The sequence below is a fragment of the Hypanus sabinus genome, chromosome 22, assembly GCF_030144855.1.
Source record: "Hypanus sabinus isolate sHypSab1 chromosome 22, sHypSab1.hap1, whole genome shotgun sequence".
In the NCBI taxonomy this organism is placed as follows: Eukaryota; Metazoa; Chordata; class Chondrichthyes; order Myliobatiformes; family Dasyatidae; genus Hypanus; species Hypanus sabinus.
Genome location: NC_082727.1, coordinates 41,087,730 through 41,101,804, shown reverse-complemented (window position 1 = coordinate 41,101,804; position 14,075 = coordinate 41,087,730). Strand labels below are relative to the sequence as shown.

Here is a 14,075-nt window from a genome sequence, read left to right as displayed (position 1 = left end):
CTGAAGAAACTTCTGGTATCCTCTTTAATATTATTGGCTAGCTTACTTTTTTATTCCATCTTTAACTTCTTAATGACATTTTAGTTGCCTTCTGTTGGTTTTTGAAAGCTTCCCAAACCTCTAACCCCACTAATTTTTGGTCGATTATATGCCCTCTCTTTGGCTTTTAAGTTGGCTTTGACTTCTCTTATTAGCCATGGTTGTATCATCTTGTCTTTAGAATACTTCTTTCTCTTTGGGATGAATACATCCTGTGCCTTCTGAATTGCTTTCAGAAATTCCAGCCATTGCTGGACTGCTGTCGTCCCTGCCATTTCTGTTCCAATCAACTTTAGCCAACTCCTCCCTCATGCCTCTGCAATTCCCTTTACTCCACTGTAATACTGATACATCTGACTTTAGCTTCTCCTTCTCAAATGTTGGGGTGAATTCACCTGCCAAATATCTGATGGATAGGGGAATCAAGGGATATGGGGACAAGGCAGGGACTGGGTATTGATAGTGAATGATCAGCCATGATCTCAGAATGGACGTGCAGACTCGAGGGGCCGAATGGTCTACTTCTGCACCTATTGTCTATTGTCTATTATTCTATTCTTACCCTCACTGGCATGTGGCACATGCAGAAATCCAGATATCATTACCCTGGAGGTCCTGTTTCTCAGCTTTCTACCTGCCTCTCTAAAATATCTTTTCTGGACCTCATCACCTAGTCTATATCATTAATGCCAATATTTTCCAAGGTATCTGGTGCATATATCTTGACCCTGAAAATGCCATGGACACAATCTGAGACATCCCTGAACATCCCTGATCCTGGCAGCAGGGAGGAACATACCATCTGGGTGTCCCTACCGTGCCCACAGGTCCTCATCTCTGTTCCTCTGACTAAGGAATCCCGCATCAACACTGCAGTCCTCTTCACCTCTCTGCTCTTCTGAGCCACAGCACCAGACTCAGTGCCAGAGACCTGGTCATTGTGGCTCCCCCCGATAGCTCATCCTCCTCCATAGTATCTAAGTTTTATATTATTGAGGGGAGCGGCCACAGGTGTACTCTGCACTGGCTGTGCATTTCCCCTCCTTCTCCTGACACCCAGTTACCTGTCTGCTACAACCTAGAGATACGACCTCTCTGTAGCTTCTGTCTGTCACCTCATTCTCCCATATGAATTGAAGGCCATTGACGTGCAGCTCCAGTTATGGGATCAAGGGTTCATTGCCCATTCAGAAATCTGATGTCAGAGGGGAAGAAGCTGTTCCTGAAATGTATCTTCCAGCTCCTGTACCTCCTCCTTGATGGTAGCAATGAGAAGAGGGCATGTCCTGGGTGATGGATGTAGGTTTTTTGAGGCACCACATTTTGAAAGTGCCCTCAATGCTGAGGAGGCTACCATTTCACCTCAGAAGTTTGTCACCACCACACTGGGAACTAAAACTACTGCCCTTGCTTTGGCAGGTGCTGTCCTGTTCCACAAGCTCACCAAGAATTTTCAGAACCACTGAATGCTGAGAAGTCCAGCAAGCCTTCACCTCCCTCTCCCACCTCCTCAACTCAATGTGAGCCCAGGAAAGAATGGGATCTCTGGCTCTGTCTGACACTCAACTGAACAAGAAGGTGCAAAAGAATAAAGGTCAGGGTAAGTAAAATTACTTGAAGTGTTTTATCTAATGATCAGCACCGAAAGGAGATGAGATTAGAATACAACGCCTGAAACAAGGGGCTTTTAAATAAATCACTTTTAAAAAGAATTACTTCTTACTGAAGTAAATTAACACATCCTATGTACAATCCCATAACGGGAAAGCCTACTATCTTTAGTTAGAAATTATCAAAACTTTTTAAAATGGGATGATGGAGGTTCTGGAAACTGGGAATGTCAGGCAGCACCTATGGCAAGACAGAGTTATGTTTGTTCCAGGACTGAGAAAGAGGGGAAAGAATGTAGATGCAGAGAAGATGCAGAGAAATGGAGGAGGAATGAACAGGGCAGAGGAAATAGCCCTAAAGTACAGCAACACACACAAAATGCTGGTGGAACGCAGCAGGCCAGGCAGCATCTATTGGAAGAAACACTGTCGATGTTTCGGACATCAGGACGAAGGGTCTTGGGCCAAAACGTCAACTGTACTTCTTCCTATAGATGCTGCCTGGCCTGCTGTGTTCCACCAACATTTTGTGTGTGTTGCTTGAATTTCCAGCATCTGCAGATTTCCTCGTGTTTGAGCCCTAAAGTAGAGATGGGATTGTTAATGAGGGATATTAGAGGGCAACAGAGAAGTGTAATAAGTTACAAAGACAATGTTTGGGTCAGTGGATCTTTCCACGGGAAGTAGTAATTCACTTGCACTTCTGTGGGTCGAATGCATTTAGTGTTCACTATGTTGTCTACAACTACAGGGCGATGTTATAAAACGCTACAGTGCCACAGAAACTCTAATTGTCCACATCACTCCCACTGACCTTTCTGTCTGTGTTCTCCAGTGCTGATACAATGAAGCACAATGCAAGCTTAGAGGACAAAAGGCAAAAGTGCAAATGCTGCAGCTCCAGAGCAGCAACCACAAATGCTGCAGGAACACTGCGGGTCAGGCAGCATCTCTGGAGGGGAAGGAAGAGTCAATGTTTTGGGCCGGGACCCTTCATCAGGACTGGAAAGAAAAGGCCGAAGCCAGGATAAAAATGTGGGGGGAGGGTCAGCTGGGTATTGGATCTCTGAGCTAAACTGTGTCTCTTGTGAATCCCAAAGTTGCTGTCACTTTTGCCATGTGTTGACAATAAATGCTATAGCCATACAGTAAAATCTGAGTCATAATCTCCCAACTGAATCAGCAGTTGATTATGGTGTTGCATAAAGTTGTGTAAACCCTCTTCCATAATTTAAAGTGCACTTTAAATATTTACATAAAATACAACAGGAAGGTGGTCATCAGGAGCCCTCCATTTAAATGTGTCTTTATTTTAAGATCAGGTGAAATGACGGGTTCATTTGATATTTTGAGCATGAGAATGATTCAGGATTTGTAATCTACTCTTTAAACTTCCAAATCCTCAGATTAAATCAAATTACATTTTGTGAAGAAGGCAAACTCCATAATAATTACACTGACCATACATATAAAGATATTTTCATTTTGTAAACAGTGTGTATTGTAGGACATTCTCCTTGCTATATCATGAAGTATTATCAACTTTAAACAGACTCAACACATCTTCTCAAAGTTAGTTTTTAAATATGTTTTTTTCTCAACTTTATCTTTGGACATTCTTAATTTTCCATAGTTATTCACAGAATTTGTGTTGGGACTGGAAAGTCTGTAGAATTTATCCATTTCAATCAATATATTTTTGTAATAGTCTCCTGTACTCCATTCAGTAAATACATTTTAGCATTTATATTAATTTAATGCCAATTTTATTTGATTAAAGTAACAGTAATCACAAGTAAAAGATTCTTTCAATTCTCTGCTCATGTTCTGAGCAAAACACTCAGTAATCCTGAACCTTTCCTATTCATACCTATGTTTGAAAGTAAATTATCATTGAAAAAACTGACTTCAGCAAGATCGTAACAACTCTATAACAGTTAACAATTCTCAAGGTGTTCTGGAATGTGTCCATACAGTTCCACTGAATTGTGAACAACTTTGCAAAATTGCACCAGTAACTGAAGAAAGCAAGAAAGATAAATATTAGAAGTAAGTTCCGTTGCCTTGTAGAGCAAAATAGTGCAACTGTTGAAATCCTGAATGAAATGAAAACAGAAACTGCTGCAAAAGTTTGTATTTTTTTATTATTGGGATACAGCGCGGAATTGGCCCTTCGAACCAGGCAACCCCCAACTTAACCCTAGCCTAATCACGGGACAATTTACAACAGGTATGTCTTTGGAATGTGGGAGGAAACTAGAGCACCTGGAGGAAACCCACGCGGTCACTGAAGAATGTACAAACTCCTTACAGGCAGTGGCAGGAATTGAACCCTGGTTGCCTGCACTTTAAAGCATTGTGCTAACCATTATGCTACCGCGCTGCCCCAATGACATCTCATTTAATCTGCAAGAAGTCAGATCAAAAGAAAGGCAGCCTTACTGTTTTAAATTCACTAATATAATCCAACATGTAAGCACTTTAAAAACAGTAAATGTCTGAGTATATTTCTGCAGGTCAGACCACTTTCTAACGCCCCAGAGTCCACTGCACAAGGAAGGTATCTTCAAAACTTCTTTTGATCATTATTTTGAAAACCGTTCTAAGCGAATGTTTATTATGTCAAACTTTTCCATCTTCATGCATATTACATAAGCAAATGAAACATGATCCATTGTCACTCTAGAATCAAACTGAATTACTAATCAGCTTTCTACATTATTGGATAGATTTCTTTTGTTTCAATCATCTTTAACTGGTTCTAAACTTGGCCAGTAGAATGTCTACCTTCTGTGTTCACTCAGCTTATTATTTCTATTAAATATTTTTTATAATTTAAGTATAGTCAAATTAATTCAAAATCTCTAGAATAGTGTTTACTTTGCACAGTTGTCACTGACTTCATTAAATCCTGTGTGGTTAAGTGTATGCCTACTATGTCAGGGTGCTGTTATTGACAATAGCTCAGCATTTAACACCATGATTCCTACAGCCCTGAACGAAAAGCTCCAAAACCTAGGCCTCTGTACATCTCTCTGCAGCTGGATCCCTAACTTCCTAACCGGAAAACCACAATCTGTGCGGATTGGAAATAACATCTCCACCTCTCTGACAATCAACACTGGTGCACCTCAGGGATGTGTGCTTAGCCCACTGCTCTACTCTCTCTTCACCCATGACTGTGAGGCTATGCATAGCTCAAATGCCATCTATAAATATGCTGAATTGTCTGCAGGATTTCAGATGGTGATGAAAGGCAGGACAGGAGCGAGTTATACCAGTTAGTTGAGTGGTGTCGCAGCAACAACCTTACACTCAACATCAGCAAGACCAAAGTGCTGATTGTGGACTTTAGGAAGGGTAAGACGAGGGAACACACACCAATCCCTATAGAGGGATCGGATGTGGAGAGAGAGAGAGTGAGCAATTTTAAGTCCCTGGCTATCAATATCTCTGAAGAACTAACCTGGACACATTATATTGATGCAGTTATAAAGAAGGCAAGACAGCAGCTATATTTCATTAGGAGTTTGAGGAGATTTGGTTTGTCAACTAAAACATTCAAAAACTACTAATGTACTGTGGAGAGCATTCTGTCTGCATCACTGGTGGGAAACTACTGCGCAGGAGATTTAATAGACATATATATACTTGCCGTAATTCAGGTTTTTCTCTATTTATTTGTCATATATTTCATTGTACTACTGCTGTAAAGTTAACAAATTTCATGACGTATGCCGGTGACGTTGATTCTGATTCTGAGTTTTATACCCTTTTGTGTTGCCTCAAGATAGTACAGACACATGACATATTATTTAAAGGCAGTTTAAACTCAGGTAAATATGCAACAATGATGTGCTCAAGCAGAATTTATCATAATTATCAGTAATGAGGTGAAGTTAAAGAACTGTAATAATTATTGTAACTATTGTGGTTTAATATACACTCAGTAGTTACTTTATTTGGTAAACCTGTACACCTGCTCGCTAATAGAAATATATAATCAGCCAATCACATGGTAGCAACTCAATGCATGCAGACTAGAGGGTCAGTTGTTGTTCAAAGCATACATCAGACTGGGGAAGAAATGTGATCTAAGTGACTTTAACTGCAGAATGATTGTTGGTGCCAGATGGGTTGGTTTGAGTATCTCAAAAGCTGCTGATCTCCTGGGATTTTCACACACAACAGTCTCTAGAGTTTACGGAGAATGTTGCGAAAAGCAAAAGATACCCAGTGAGCAGCAGTTCTGTAGGTGAAAATGCCTTATTAACGAGAAACGTCAGAGAAGAATGGCTGACAGGAAAGCGACAGTAACTCCATTAGCTATGAGTTACAATAGTGGTGTGCAGAAGAGCATCTGTAAAGGTACAACATGTCAAAGCTTGAGGTGGATGGGCAGTAGACCATAAACATAGAGTACTGTGCAAAAGTCTTAAGCACCCTAGATCTTTTATAATGGTATCAGATGGTATGGCCGACACCTGATCTCAACATTATCAAGGCTGTCTGGAATTACCTTTAGAGACAGAAGCAAGTGAGACAGCTGAAGTCTGCAGAACTGTGGCAAGTTCTCCAAGATGGTTGAAACCTACCAGCTGATTTGCTTATAAAACTGTAAGACAGTGTACTCAAGAGAACTGATGCAGTTTTAAAAGCAAAGGGTGGTCACAATGTAATAAAGTTTAGTTTTTCACTGTTTACTGCTCTTTATAGTAATTTTTTTGATATTTACAAACTTTCTATTTCATATTTTTGAAAGCATCTTCGCTTTACATAATTTGTTACCTGTGTTTAAGACTTTTGCTCAGTACTGTAACTCAGTGGCCACTTTATTAGGTACAGGATGTACCTGATAGTGTGGTCACTAACTGTATTAGCTATCTTCATAATGAGTTTGTAGTGTGATTTAAGTGAAAGTGGTCAATAACTTTCTTCAAAAGGATCAATCTCCATACTTTATAATGAAAATAATACACCCAAATTTTCAAATTTTACCAACAATCTCAATAGGAATCTTAAAAATGCATTGATGTGGAAATATATTTCTAAATGCAAGCAAAGCTAAGACTGTGAGGATCCAGGTTTCATTGTGTGCATTGATACAGTACTCTATTTTACAGAGGAAGCAAGTAAGCTGTTATAGTTGCATTCTGCTCCCTTTCATTTGAAGGGCATAAAGTTCAGCTGCCCTTCTCACTCTTGCTTGTTGCCACGTCACAACAGCTGGGAAATGTGATTGCTGATAAAAACAAGACTGGACTCAGCGCGTAAGCACAAGGGCCCTTGTAAGCCATATATCACCTGCAGCCAATTCCAAGATTCATCCGGATCACCGCCTATCTTTTACATCCATCCTGTTTGTACCCAGTCCCTGCTGATCCTTAATAAATGTTTATTCTTGAACAACACCGATGAAGGACTTTGTTCTAATTGTTCTAATTGTGTTGTTGCTTGTAAAAATTGTGTCTACTTTATGCTTTTCTTGTGAATGCTGCTTATATGTTGCTAAGTGACAGTAAGATTTTCATTATTCCTGTGCATGCATGCACTTGTGCATTTGGCAATAAACCCGACTTTGACTGACTTTTTGCTTTATGTACTGTAACCTCTGTTTCCAGCTATTTTCTTGCAATAGACTGATCCTGGAATGCATAGTATTTGAAAATAAAATAAGCCACCTGTTGACTTTGAGGGTCTCTCTGGGGTACTGCATACCCTTTAGAGTTATTAATATTTTGAAATTCGCTAAGGATTGAATCCAGACCATTCACCCCTAATCAAAAAGAAAAAAGAACCACAGATCGTGGAAATCTTAACTGTAAATCAAAATTGCTGGAGGGTAAGGCAGCATATCTGAATGTAAAAGAAGGGTATTTGGCTGGTAAATATTGGGTTACTTTGAAATTGAATCGAAGTTAACTAGAATTAGTAAGTCAGCCTATATTGCCAAGGGTTTGATGAGAAAGTGACCTTTCAGGTTAGTGATCTGTCATTAATAAAAATAATCTGCCTCACTTTCAAGGACCCTACAACTAATGTTCTCAGGATTATTTATTTATATATATTTTGCGCAGTTTGTCTTCTTTTGCACATTGGTTGTTTGCTAGCCTTCCTTTGTGTGTAACTTTTAATTGATTCTATTGTATTTCTCGATTCTACTGTGAGTATCTGCAAGAAAATTAATCTCAGGGTAGTTTATGGTGACATATACATACTTTGATAATAAATTTACCTTGAACTTTGAATCGTTAACTCTGCTGCTCGCTCTACAGAGGCTGCATGGCCTCCTGAATATCTCCAGCATTTTCCATTTGCCATGAATGTCTGTCTTAACAATTAATGCTCATATAAATCCAATAATTCTCTAATATGATCCAGTCCATTTTTGTGGTCTCAAACAAGAGCTATAATTTCCGTCAAGACTAATTTTAATTACATAATCTATTGGCTATGTCAAATAATGACCTGTTATAACACTGGACTGTTTCTACCCCTCCCTCCACACCCCCACCCCACCCAGTTTTGTATTTCTATTAGTTCCGAATGAGCTTCGGTGAATTTAATGAACCATTAACAGACCTTATATATGTAGAATCAAATATCGAGAAAAATCATATCACACAGTTGAACAACAATTACTACAGGTTTAATGTATTTTATATAAACTATCAATAATCCCTTTTGTATTCTAATAATGTAAAATGTAAGGTTAATTCTATGCTAAATTTGCTGTTGATGCAAGAAACCATAATGGAATCACTCAACTTTACAGATTCTAACTTTAGAGATCTGTGTAGATACCATAACTAGATGGCTATGTTAATTTAGACAGAGGAAGATAACTTAGATCAAAATGAGATTTAGATTTATGCCCATTAATTTAAAACAATGGAACTCACAACCTACTAATGAATATATTAGCAGGTAGATAATTTCAATAGTTGAGATATACATCCTATCAGATTATCCAAACAAAATAATTTCACTTGCAAATCTGTAGTACTTTATAAAACTCTCATGGTCTAATCTAACGTAAGGCCTTTGATAATGATAAAAAGCACTTTGCATTTATTGGATATTTTCTATGAATTTATACCATTAACCATAGGTGAACGATTGTGTCAGAATTTGGTTATGACAATAGCAATTGATTGTGAATTTTGTCCAATTTTTATTTTAAAATATATGAGATAGATCTATGAACAAAGTCCACGTAGCTCCTCTAAACTAGGTGTGTTACTACTATTGACTGTAAAAAAAATAGACTGCTTGAAATATGATCTTCATGGAGGAATCTGATCTGGCAAAGATACCAGGTAAAGAAATGTTATCCAGCTGTCTCATTATCCAGAACACCAGAATGAGAAGACAGGTTTCTGTTACCCCTCTGTTAGAGATAACTGGAAATCTAAATCCACCACTACAGAATCTTCAATATGTTGTCTTCACTAACCTTGAAAACATATTTTGGAGTCTCTCTAAGGTTTCCATTCAGCAAATTGTGTACTTCCAGTATGAAGACTATAAGTACAAGAACATAAGACTATAAGACAAAGGCGCAGAATTAGTGTCAAGCCAAGTTTACTGTCATTTATCTATATGTATACAGTCAAATGAGACAATGTTTCTCTGAACCAGGGTGACCGACTACACCTGGAGATGGAGTGGTTGCTGCTTCTGAATGCAACGCCATCTCAAGGAAGCCATTTTGCTCATCGATTCTGCTCTGTCATTTAATCATGTCTGATCCGTTCCCCTCTCAACACCATTCTCCTGCCGTCTCCCTGTAACCTTTCACACTCTGACCAATCAAGAACCACTGCAATCTATTATTGAAAGGGGTATTTCATTGTTAAAAGTGTTTCCAGGCATATATGCAGATATCAATCAGCACACGTGGAAGTCATGAAAATGTTCAGAATCTCCATATTTCCAGAGATTGTATACCAATGTCAATTTATGACTCTATGTGCTTGTGAGGCTGCTGCAAGTAAGTTTTTCATTGCACCTGTAAACATGTATATGACAATAAAAAACTTTAACTTTGAAGATGTTAACTACTCATATTTCAGATCCTTGGCCTCACTCCAAACACAAAGAGACAAACTTGCCTTCATCCTGATGACAATATCTTTCACCACCAATCTCTTATTCTCCCTCAGCTCTTGGAACGACAGTGGTCAAAGCATTAGTGTCCAATTATTGAAACTGGCAATAACATTAGATCCAATATCTTTGAATTATGTCATACATTCAAGAGCGGGGCACAATATCCATGTAGGTGAGCATTTAACAGAAAATAGTAATCTGGTACAAATCTGGAGGTTAAAATCTCATGTTGAAGCAAGAAATTTGTTAAGTTTTCTCATACCAAAACTGGTAGACAGACATAGATAATATAAGAGTCCCATGTCATTGGGTTAAATTCCTTCCTTGCAAACAGCAGCATGGGAGGTACCAAGAATAATCCACCTTCTTATATTTATTGTTGGCTTCAGCTGATACATGTCAAGTAGACAATTATTTAATTGACATCAGGCTATCACAAGCCCTACTACAAACTCCTCTGTCCAGCGTACCTCAGACCTGGATTTTATACAAATATTTCATTTAATTGCATAATTTGCCATGCCCTCACTATTTTTTAATTCTGACACTATAAAGACAAATAACCTAAGCTCCAGATACAAGCTCTAAAAGAGGAATCTCCTTTTAAGATTTTACATTCTATTTTTCCTTCTGTTTGACTGTGCCAAAAAAAATCAAGTAGTTTATTAATTTTAAAAGCACTTTAAATTGAATCATAGTAGTGGCTTAAGGTGGGACCCGACCTTCTGATAACACACTAGCCAAAGACACAGCTGAGGATGTCACATATGTCCTAGGTTCCAAAGTTCAAAGTAAATTTATTATCAAAGAACATATGTGTCATCATGTACTACCCTGAGATTCAGTTTCCTGCAGGCATTCACAGAAGAACAAAGGAATACAATAAAAATAATGAAAATTTACACAGAGGGTGGTGAATTTGTGGAATTCACTGCCACAAACAGCTGTCAAGGCCACGTCATTGGGTATACTTAAGGTGGAGGTTGATAAGGTATTTAATTAGTAAGGATGTCAAAGGTTATGGGAGGAGGCTGCCTGTGGGGAAGCTGAATCTCAGGGTTTTATACTGCATACATAATTTGATAATAAGTATACTTTCAATCTTTAAACAAAGACTTACAAACATTGTGCAAAAGAAGACAAACCTTTCATATGAACCCATTAAAGTAAGTAAATAATACCAAGAACACAGAGTCCTTGAAAGTGAGCCCGTTGTTTGTGGAAACAACTTGGAGCTGAGGTGAGTGAAGTTATTCACGCTGGTTCAGGAGACTTATGGTTGAAGTGTAATAAATTTTCCTGAACCTGGTGGTGTAAGATCTAAGGCTCCCGTACCTCCTTCCTGATGGCAGCAGTGAGAAAAGAGCAAGGCCTGGATGCTGGGGATCCTTAATGACAGATGTTGCTTCCTTGCTCAGTGATGCGGAGGGCTTGCCTATGATTATCTGCTTGATCTTTGTCATACATCCTTCCCTCACAGCAATAAATGGGTATATGACTGCACAAATGACCCCTTTGTATTCCACTGCATACACCATTTTTGCAGATTTTCAGGAGGTACCTTCTCACCTCAGTGCAGGAGCATCATTCTGCAGAATGAGGAGGTGGGTGAGAATTAGGAAGTCACTGTCTCGTTCCACTGATCACCTAACACACTCTCAGATTCTGGCACTGCAGGAGCCAAACTTGCCCAGAGACCTGTGCATTTTATGGAGAGACACCACATTTTGATGAGCTGTGGTGACGCCAATGCCATATAAGGACCTCGTGTTCCTATTGCTCATCAGTACTGCTCCAGAGAATCTAATGAAGCCTATGATGGAGGGGCAGACGTGGAGAGCCTGATGCAGAAGCATGCCAAAATACATGGTACACTGGCCTACCAGACATGATGCATTGGGTGGTAAGGAACATGGAGGATCAATCCCTGACTCTGCAAGAGTTTGTGGAAAGCCAGGAGGATATCCTTTACAGTCTGACCATGCTGGCAATCTCACTCCCAGCTGCTATTGTGCAGTAGAGTTGCCTGTTTCCATGGAGTACAGAATCCTCAAATACTCCCTGCAGAACCTGCCTCCCAGGATTTTTATTTTTTACCACTCTGCAAAGGCAGGGAGCTGATAACTAGGAGCTGGTGGCTGCATGCAAAATTGACCATAATAGTATAAGATATTAGAGCAGAATTAGGCCATTTGGCCCATCGAGTCTGCTTTGCTATTCGATCATGGGTGATTTGTTATCCCTCTCAAACCCATTCTCTCGTCTTCTCCCATGATCTTTGTCACCCTTACTAATTAAATGCCTTATTAACCTCCACTTTAAATATACCCAGTGTCTTGGCCTCCACAAATGTCTGTGAATTCCACAGATTCACTTGCCTCTGACTAAAATTCCTCAATCTCTGTTCTAAAGGGATGTCCCTCTGAGGCTGTGCCCTCTGATTCTGGACTCTCCCTCTATAGGAAACATCCTCTGCATGTCCACTCTATCTAGGCCTTTCAATATTCAATAGGTTTGGATTTAATTTTGTTTCTTGGTACAAATTCTGTGGATTGCATCACAGCAGCTCTGCCTTGTCGCAGGGAAGTTCTGTTCTTCACTAGGACCTAAGCATTCTAACTCCCATTCCAGCTGGCACCGATGCCAGCTTTTCTCCAGCCTGGCAACAGCTATAGTGGGGGCACCACGGAGCAGTGGTAGGTCACAAAGTGCTGGAGGAGTTCAGCCAGTCAGGCAGCGAGAATTAAACAGTCAATGCCTTTGTCAGGACTGAAGGGTAAGGGGGAAGAAGTCAGAAATTAATGGAAGTTGTAGAAATCGATGCTCACGCCATCAGGTTGGCGGCTACCCTGACAGAATATGAGGTGTTGCTCCTCCAACCTGAGAGTGGCCTCGTGGCAGTAGAAGAGGCCATGAAACAACATGTCAGAACAGCAATGGGAAGTCAAATTGAAATGGGTGGCCTCCAGGAAACCCAGCTTTCGTGGCGGGCAATGAATGTGCGTGACAAAGTTGGAGCAGCAGGCAAGCCCAGCAGACTTGCACGTGAAGTACAGCAAGCCTTAGGTGTGAGCCACTCATAATGTGTGTCAGTCCTTTGTTTACTTCATGTCAATAAATTCTCTTGTCAGTTTTGTTTTAACATTACTATTCATTTAAAAAGATGTTTAAATTATTTTAGCATATGGGGCCCCATGAGACAATTTGATGAGGCTTTACGTGCTGTAGTAGTCTGTTATGATGCAACCAAGCATCATTTAATCATTGCCTTCTAAGTTTCAATACCGATGTCGGCAATTCTCTTTCACTTACAGAATCCTCAGCTGTAGAAACTTAAAGATTACTATTCTTTTCTGTTGAGATCTCTATGAATATTTTTTTGTTTGTTAAGAAATCATTATGAGTACAAATCCTTCTAATGGAACTGAATTTCTTTGTAACAATGATCTGGTAGAAATGATGTTGCTTGGCTGGAAATCAGAAATGTATTAAATGTATTAATTCACACCGTGTAGGTGGCAGAGCAATGTACTGTCCTTCAGACTGAACGTCAGCCAGTAAACTCTCCCAATCAGAACTTCGACGACTGAATATTAAAAATTAGTGCTGTGGGGATTTCCACAGTTGTTTCATGCCCAAGTCTCGACCCTGTGGCTTGGTCCTCAAAGGAATCTCCAGGTTAGCCCAGACAGTACATCCAGAGCTAGTCTCTGTTCTCTCCACCTACCTAGACTCTCTACCTTTGCTGTCTCCTGTTCTCTGCTCCTTCTGGACCATCCCAAGCAAAGGCTAAATGCCATATTTTTACTTCCAGGCAGAGACCCTACACACAAAAAAAAACATGACTTTGGCCAAAATGTTATCAGAATGGTGGTTTACAATCAGAAATATGTGCTAAATAGGAACTGTTCCATTCCCAAATGGGGGAAGACTAAAATGAACATAATATAGAATATAAAACATAGAAATTTACAGCACATTACAGGCCCTTTGGCCCACAATGTTGTGCTGACCATGTCTCTAGGAACTGCCTCGAATTACCCTACTGCATAGTCCTCTACTTTTCTAAACTCCATGTACCTATCTAAGAGTCTCTTAAAAGGCCCTATTGTATCCACCTCTGTCCACATCACTGGCCATGCATTCCACACACCCAAGACTCTCTGTGTGAAAAACTTACCTCTGACGTTCCCGTTGTACCTATTCCTAAGCACCTTAAAACTACGCAGTATCATGTTAACCATTTCAGCCCTGGGAAAAAGCCTCTGGCTATTCACACAATCAATGCCTCTCATCATTCTTATGCACCTTGCA

The 14,075-nt window shown here is 39.7% G+C and overlaps 1 protein-coding gene across 8 annotated transcripts in view; it reads left to right on the top strand.

Annotated features, from left to right (window-relative positions):
* marchf5 (membrane-associated ring finger (C3HC4) 5) overlaps nt 1-7,343 on the top strand; it is an 88,804-nt gene extending 81,461 nt beyond the window's left edge. Inside the window, exons 7-9 of one of the 8 annotated variants that reach the window (XR_009507462.1) lie at nt 1,459-1,639; nt 3,626-4,209; nt 4,691-7,343. The gene's annotated coding sequence lies outside the window, so the exon portion shown is untranslated. Of the gene's footprint in view, nt 1-1,458; nt 1,640-2,400; nt 3,577-3,601 lie in introns of those variants that run through there. The other 7 variants (XR_009507458.1, XR_009507460.1, XR_009507461.1 and 4 more) reach the window with 7 other exon arrangements.
* The last annotated feature ends 6,732 nt before the right edge of the window (nt 7,344-14,075 follow it).